General features: G+C 46.0%; 2 pseudogenes; both read right to left on the bottom strand.

Annotated features, from left to right (window-relative positions):
- Nucleotides 1-6,191: 6,191 nt before the first annotated feature.
- LOC147958171 (uncharacterized) lies at nucleotides 6,192-7,450 on the bottom strand (annotated as a pseudogene).
- Nucleotides 7,451-7,557: 107 nt separating this feature from the next.
- LOC147958170 (uncharacterized) lies at nucleotides 7,558-8,216 on the bottom strand (annotated as a pseudogene).
- Between the last annotated feature and the right edge of the window lie 635 nt (nucleotides 8,217-8,851).

Raw genomic sequence — 8,851 nt, 5'->3', positions numbered from 1 at the left:
TATATTTACTTTATTGTTTCTTAATCTAAATAGCCCATACTTTTTATTTACGTAATCTTTATTATCTTGCAACCCTATCCAACAACACCTACCAAGTACTTCTAGTTTCATACTTGTTCTAGGTAAAGCGAACGTCAAGCGTGCGTAGAGTTGTATCGGTGGTCGGTAGAACTTGAGGGAATATTTGTTCTACCTTTAGCTCCTCGTTGGGTTCGACACTCTTAATTATCGAAAACTGTTGTGATCCCCTGTACTTGTGGGTTATCAAGACCTTTTTCTAGCGCCGTTGCCGGGGAGCAATAGCGTGGGGTCAATATTCTCGTGTGTTCTTTTTTGCTTTATCACTAATTAATTTTTATTTTCTATTCTTAGTTGTTCTTTATCTTTAGTTATGGGTAGGAAACGCAAAATACCAAAAAAATAGTTGTACCTACTAAACCAATGGTTGAAGAACCACTCAAAATCTATCACACTGCTGAAGCCTATTACTTGGATCATCTTCGATCCCTATGTGCTCGTGCTGAAACCCCAACTAGCTTAGTTGAGGGAAAATCTTTAGATGAGCATGCTTGTTTTGTGCGACACCGAATATCTGAAAAAGGGAAAACTTTACTGGATCAAATTCATCGTTTGCAATGTTATGCTTGGAATTTATGTGAAATATATGATTATACTTGTTGTTCTAAAGACCCTAAGAAACACCTTCCCTACCAATGTTTGTTTACTGATAATGGAATCACATTCTCTTATGCTAAGGGTGTTTATAGTTACTATGAAGTTCAACAAATTGAAGAATTTGTTGCTTTTAAGGGTGCTTACGAAATTGCTTATTTGATTGAAAAGTATGATGCTACTCTTACAAATCTGAAAATTTTGCCATACTTAAATATTGTTATGATAATTCTGCTTCTAATGCCTATGTTGAACCATATATTGACTACTACTCCGCTGTCCAAGAAGAGACTAATATTTTGCAAGAGTCTATCGAAGAAGAAATTGATGAAACTGTGAGCTCATTGAATGAAAAAGATGATGAGAAGAGCGAAGAACAAAAGGAGGAAGAGCGGATTACCTACCTGTGCCCACCTTCTAATGAGAGTAACTCTTCAACTCATACATTGTTTGATTTCCCTTCGTGCCTACCGAAGGATGATTGCTACGATGATTGTTATGATCCCGTTGATTCTTTTAAAATATCCCTTTTTGATGATGGTTGCTATGCTTGTGGCCAAGATGCCAATATGAATTATGCTTATGGAGATGAACTTGCTATAGTTCCTTATGTTAAACATGAAATTGTTGCTATTGCACCCACACATGATAGTCCTATTATCTTTTTGAATTCTCCCGACTACACTATATCAGAGAAGTTTGCCCTTATTAAGGATTATATTGATGGGTTGCCTTTTACCGTTGCACATGATGATTTTGATAGATATAATATGCATGTGCTTCCTGCTCCTACTTGCAATTATTATGAGAGAGGAACTATATCTTCACCTCTCTATGTTTCCAATATGATAAAATTTGAAATAAAAAACTGTTTATACTATGCATTGGCCTTTACTCTGTGTGCATGAATTGTTCTTTTATGACATGCCGATGCATAGGAAGAGAGTTAGACTTCATCATGACATGAGATATGTTACCTTGTGCTCACCACTAAATTACAAATCATTGTTAATTAATATTAGCTTTGATATACCTTGGGATCCGGGTGGATCCATTACTTGAGCACTTTATGCCTAGCTTAATGGCTTTAAAGAAAGCGCTGCCAGGGAGACAACCCAGAAGTTTTAGAGAGTCATTTATTTCTGTTGTGTGATTTTATAAGGTTTAAAATTAAAAATAATGTGCCAAGTTTTGCCTTTAGGATGTTTACATTTGCTTGATGGTTTGTACGGTGCAGGACAGAAACTTTAGCTGTAGTGCGCGATTTTACATTTTTAGCTCGAACGTCAAATGGTTCGGATTCTTTTTGGACTGTCTTCCTATACAAATTTTCTATTTTTCCTAATTTTGGTAGAATTTTTCAAGTATCAGAAGTATGGTTAATGTTCAGATTATTACTGACTGTTCTGTTTTAGACAGATTCTGTTTTTGATGCATAGTTTGCTTGTTTTGATGAAACTATCAATTTATATCAGTGGATTAAGACATGAAAAAGTTATATTACAGTAGACACAATGCAAAAACAAAATATGAATTGGTTTGCAACAGTACTTAGAGTAGTGATTTGCTTTATTATACTAACTGATCTTACCGAGTTTTCTGTTGGAGTTTTGTGTGGATGAAGTGTTCGATGATGGAGAAGCTCTCGATGTGAGAAGAAGGAAGAGAGGCAAGAGCTCAAGCTTGGGGATGCCCGAGGCACCCCAAGTAAATATTCAAGGAGACTCAAGCGTCTAAGCTTGGGGATGCCCCGGAAGGCATCCCCTCTTTCTTCAACAAGTATCGGTATGTTTTCGGATTCGTTTTGTTCATGCGATATGTGCAATCTTGGAGCGTCTTTTGCACTTAGTTTTCATTTTTCTTTTATGCACCATGCTGGTATGAGATTTTTCTTGGTTGATTTATAGAATGCTCTATGTACTTCACTTATATCTTTTGAGTATGGCTTTATAGAATCCTTCATGTGCTTCAGTTATATCATTTGAAGTTTGGATTGCCTGTTTCTCTTCACTTAGACAACCGCCATTTATAGAATGCTCTTTTGCTTCACTTAGATTTGTTAGAGCGTGGGCATATCTTTTATAGAAAGAATTAAACTCTCTTGCTTCACTTATATCTATTTAGAGAGATGACAGGAATTGGTCATTCACATGGTTAGTCATAAAATCCTACATAAAACTTGTAGGTCACTGAATATGATATGTTTGATTCCTTGCAATAGTTTTGTGATATAAAGATGGTAATATTAGAGTCATGCTAGTGGGTGGTTGTGAATTGTAGAAATACTTGTTTTGATGTTTGTGATTCCCGTAGCATGCACGTATGGTGAACCGTTATGTAACGAAGTTGGAGCATGAGGTATTTATTGATTGTCTTCCTTATAAGTGGCGGTCGGAGACGAGCGATGGTCTTTTCCTACCAATCTATCCCCCTAGGGGCATGTGTAGTAGTACTTTCCTTCGAGGGGTAATAAAATTTTGCAATAAGTATGTGAGTTCTTTATGACTAATGTTGAGTCCATGGATTATACGCACTCTCACCCTTCCACCATTGCTAGCCTCTCTAGTATCGCGCAACTTTCGCCGGTACCATAAACCCACCATATACCTTCCTCAAAACAGCCACCATACCTACCTATTATGGCATTTCCATAGCCATTCCGAGTATATTGCCATGCAACTTTCACCATCATCATATACATGACTTGAGCATTCATTGTCATATTGCTTTCCATGATCGTAAGATAGCTAGCATGGTGTTTTCATGGCTTGTCCATTTTTTATGTCATTGCTACGCTAGATCATTGCACATCCCGGTACACCGCCGAAGGCATTCATATAGAGTCATATCTTTGTTCTAGATATCGAGTTGTAATATTGAGTTGTAAGTAAATAAAAGTGTGATGATCATCATTATTAGAACATTGTCCCATGTGAGGTTATGAAAATAAAAGTGGCCAAAGAAGCCCCCCCCCCCAAAAAAAAGAGAGAGGCCAAAGAAGCCTACAGAAAAAAGAAGAAGAAGAAAAGAAAAAAAATGAGAGAAAAAGAGATAAGGGGCAATGTTATTATCCTTTTACCACACTTGTGCTTCAAAGTAGCACCATGTTCTTCATATAGAGAGTCTCTTGAGTTATCACTTTCATATACTAGTGGAAATTTTCATTATAGAACTTGGCTTGTATATTCCAACGATGGGCTTCCTCAAATGCCCTAGGTCTTCATGAGCAAGCAAGTTGGATGCACACCCACTTAGTTTCAGTTTGAGCTTTCATATACTTATAGCTCTAGTGCATCCGTTGCATGGCAATCCCTACTCACTCACATTGATATCTATTGATGGGCATCTCCATAGCCCGTTGATACGCCTAGTTGATGTGAGACTATCTTTTTCTTTTTCTCTTCTCCACAACCACCATTCTATTCCACCTATAGTGCTATGTCCATGGCTCACGCTCATGTATTGCGTGAAGGTTGAAAATGTTGAAGCGCGTTAAAAAGTATGAACCAATTGCTCAGCTTGTCATCGGGGTTGTGCATGATGTGAGTATTTTGTGTGGTGAAGATGGAGCATAGCTAGACTATATGATTTTGTAGGGATAACTTTGTTTGGCCTTGTTGTTTTGAAAAGACATGATTGCTTTATTAGTGGGCCTGAAGTATTATTGTTTTTATGTCAAATGATAGACTATTGCTTTGAATCACTCGTATCTTAATATTCATGCCATGATTAGATATGTGATCAAGATTATGCTAGGTAGCATTCCACATCAAAAATTATCTTTTTTATCATTTACCTACTCGAGGACGAGAAGGAATTAAGCTTGGGGATGCTGATACGTCTTCGTCGTATCTATAATTTTTGATTGTTCCATGCCAATATTCTTCAACTTTCATATACTTTTGGCAACTTTTTATACTATTTTTGGGACTAACATATTGATCCAGTGCCCAGTGCCGGTTCCTGTTTGTTGCATGTTTTTTGTTTCGCAGAATATCCATATCAAACGGAGTCCAAACGGGATAAAAACTGATGGAGATTTTTTTGGAATATATATGATTTTTGGGAAGAAAAATCCACGTGAGACGGTGCCCGAGGTGGCCACGAGGAAGGGGGCGCGCCCCTGACCCTCGTGGGCCACCCATAAGGCAGTTGATGCCCTTCTTTCGCTGCAAGAAAGCTAATATCTGGATAGAGACCGTGTTAAAATTTCAGCCCAATCGGAGTTGCAGATCTCCGGGAATATAAGAAACGGTGAAAGGGAAGAATCTTAGAACGCAGAAACAGAGAGAGACAGAGAGACAGATCCAATCTCGGAGGGGCTCTCGCCCCTCCCGTGCCATGGAGGCCATGGACCAGAGGGGAAACCCTTCTCCCATCTAGGGAGGAGTTCAAGGAAGAAGAAGAAAGAGGGGGGCTCTCTGCCCCTCGCTTCCGGTGGCACCGGAGTGCCACCGGGGGCCATCATCATCACCGCGATCTACACCAACACCTCCGCCATCTTCACCAACATCTCCATCACCTTCCCCCCTCTATCTACAGCGGTCCACTCTCCCGCAACCCGATGTACCCTCTACTTAAACATGGTGCTTTATGATTTATATTATTATCCAATGATGTGTTGCCATCCTATGATGTCTGAGTAAATTTTCGTTGTCCTATCGGTGGTTGATGAATTTCTATGATTGATTTAATTTGCTTGTGGTTATGTTGCTGTCCTTTGGTGCCCATCATATGATTGCGCACGTGGATCACACCCTAGGGTTAGTTGTATGTTGATTGGACTATGTATTGGAGGGCAAGAGTGACAGAAGCTTCAACCTAGCATAGAAATTGATGCATACGGGATTGAAGGGGGGCCAATATATCTTAAGGATATGGTTGGGTTTTACCTTAATGAACATTAGTAGTTGCGGATGCTTGGTAATAGTTCCAATCAGAAGTGCATAGAATTCCAAGTCAGGGATGATATGCTAGCAGTGTCCTCTCCCACATAATACTTGCTATCGGTCTAGTAAAGTAGTCAATTGCTTAGGGACAATTTCGCAACTCGTACCACCACTTTTCCACACTCGCTATATTTACTTTATTGTTTCTTAATCTAAACAGCCCCTACTTTTTATTTACGTAATCTTTATTATCTTGCAACCTATCCAACAACACCTACCAAGTACTTCTAGTTTCATACTTTTTCTAGGTAAAGCGAACGTCAAGCGTGTGTAGAGTTGTATCGGTGGTCGATAGAACTTGAGGGAATATTTGTTCGACCTTTAGCGCCTCGCTGGGTTTGACACTCTTACTTATCGAAAACTATTGCGATCCCCTATACTTGTGGGTTATCACACCTCCAGGGACGATTGACCGCCCTGGCCAACGTACCTCACACCCATGCGCCTAGAGAGTCGGCTGGTGAAAGGTAGGGCCCGACTGGAACTGGTGTAGCATTCATTGGGGGAGCGCCGGTGTTGGCATACATTGTGACCTGCTCCTTGTGCAGCATTCTATGCCAGAGTGATGCATCACCAGCCACCATTTTCCGCATCAAGTACTCCACTTCCAGCCAAAGTAGCACCTTCAAGAGGGAAACGACATTGAGACGCCTCTGTTGCCCCATCCGAGAGGTCTGACCTAGGACTTCTCCCGGTGCCCGAGCAAAAGGTTAGGTCAGGATCATGCCAACGCCTCCAAGGAGGTGACGGGACCCTCAGGCGTCGCCATTGACTGCGTAGGCCATCGCCACATGGGGATTTCGCCCCGAACTATGAGCAAATAACTCAGATGCAGTGGCGGGCTGGACATGGCAAAGAACGCCGGAGAAGGCCAACACACATGGGGGGGGGCTAGGAACATTGTCGTCGCAGGAGTGGGCACCGACCAGCGCAACGCTAGCAGGCCGACCACCGCCAGGAGTGCGTCTAGGAGGCGACAGCAGCCACCCGCATCGTGCCGCCGCCACGCCGGCCCACAGCCTCCACCGCCAAGATTACCGGGGCACAACATAGCAGCAACTGTTAGGGTCGCCGTGCGTGTGCTCACTAACCTAGCGCAAACCACCGACGACTGCCGGGAGGGCTGGGAGGAGGGAGAAGAGTGGGTGGGGGCAGAGTGATTGTTGCGGCCCAAATCTGGACACCCTCATCTCTGCCGCTTGCATCAGCAGCCGGCCGCCGCCATAGCAGCACCAGTATGCACGCGGTCCATGCCATCTCAACCTCCCCTGCGCGCAGACAACCGCCCACTATGCCACCACGTGCTCCTGCCGCTCTAGCGCACCAAACAACAGAGCACGAGCACATGAACTGGGGCCCCGTCCCCTGCCGCCCACCAGCATCCTCCGGTGACAACGAGGGGAGGGAGGGGAGCTTGGTGGTAGTGCTAGGGTTGGGGGGGCGACGCGGGGGCTTGTCCGAGGCGGGGGCAATTTTGAAATATATTGGAACAGTGAAGCAAAGTTGTCCACCCCAAAACTGCTAGTTGGATGTGAATGTAACAACATGACTTATTGCATACTCTAGTTTAATTGCTTCTATTCTAAATGGATGTGTTGCAGTCGTTGCTCCATAATATTATATATTATCATCTAGTAAGTCTACGCTCAATCTCTATGAGTTTTGTGTGAACTGAATACTTAGAGAATCTCCAGCCGTTGAGCCCCCAAGGGCACCGAAAAAGAGCGGCCTGGGGCGAACCGGCGCTAGATTGGCCCCTGGGAGCGACCTACCTCCCAGCCACGCCCCCAAGCGCCACCCCCAGCCACGTCAAATTCAAACGTAGTCATTCCCGCTCACAAAATAGACGCCACAAATCCGGCGATCAAGCGGCCACAAGTTCGTCGATCGAATGAAAAGTCCGGCGTACAAAAAACAGAAAGGACGCGCGTGTGCATCAGATGGCGAGGTCGGCCTCCGGCGTCGGCGGAGTCGGTGTGCGCGGGCTTGGTGGGGTCTCCGTGCTTGGCGGCGTCGGCATGGCTTCTGTGCTGTGGGGAGTCTCGACGGCATCATCGCTCGGGCTTGGCGGCGTCGTCGGCGTGGGCGTCGGCGGGGGCGTCGTCGTCGAGGGAAGCTGGTTCAAGATGAGGCCACGCTCTGCCAAGTACCACGCCTTGACCGCCTCGTCGTTGCTCTGGAGCATGTCGGCCCCACCCAGCAGGAAAGTCAGGTCGGTGTTTCTCTTCTTCACGGCGACGTTGGTCCGGAGTAGGTCGAGCTTGACGGCGCTGCTCGACATCAACGCCAACCACCGCGCCTCGTTCTTCTCTTCACGAAGGGCGGCTCGGGCCTGTGTGTCGGCGAGGCAGTGCTCGATGGACTCCTGCACACGAGCGGTGGCCGCATCGGCGTGTTTCCACTTCTTGGCACATTTGTTGCCATCCGGCCGCCCTTCTGACGCGCCCGGAGTCGGCGCGTCCGGCTTGTAAGTCTCCTGGCCTTGTCGAGGGTGCGCCGGACTTCCGCCCACTTCTCGCACATGTCAAGGCACTTGTAGACGTGGAGGTACTTGAATTCGGCGTCGTTGTTGCCCTGCCGATACAAGGCGAACATGCGCAGCAACTACGCAGAAGAACAAACAGTTGGCGGGCGCACACAGGCGGCGTGCCATACCTGATCCTCAACGCTGGCGCCGCTCTTCGGGCGAGCCGCGATCTCCTCGACGAACCCATGCCATTTGTTGCACGCCCCCTGGATACGCCCCCAATGGTTCGCCATCACCTTCGCCCCGCGCTGCATGTAGACGCCTTTGAAGTAGGGGTTGACGAGCTTGCGCTCGTCGAACTCGGCCTTGATGCGCTCCCAGTACGTCTCGATGCTCTGGTTCGTGCCGGTGGTCGGGTCGAGGCAGACGACTTTCCATGCGCGGCTCGCCGGACCTGGCCGCCTGCTTCTTCTTCTTGCGCCCCCTCTCCGAAACAGTCACCGGCTCCTCCTCCTCCTCCTCCTCTTCGTCGTCGTCGTCGTCCTCCTCCTCCTCCTCCCCCTCCTCGCCGTAGACGTAGCCGAGCTCACCGTCCATGCCGCCGCTGAGATCCACCGTGTCGTCCGGGGTGACGAATCCGGGAGACGTGGCGGCCGTGGCCGAGCCTATCGCGATGATGTCGTCCATGTCAGCCTCGGTCTCGTTGGTGTCGCCGAGGTGCGAGAAGGGCAGCGCGCCACGGCGGAGAGGGGGCATCGGGGAG

This window comes from Triticum urartu, chromosome 7A (genome assembly GCF_056163025.1).
Source record: "Triticum urartu cultivar PI428250 chromosome 7A, HENAU_Tu73, whole genome shotgun sequence".
Taxonomy (NCBI): Eukaryota; Viridiplantae; Streptophyta; class Magnoliopsida; order Poales; family Poaceae; genus Triticum; species Triticum urartu.
Note: the sequence above shows the minus strand (reverse complement) of the source record. Positions and strands in the feature narration are given on the sequence as shown.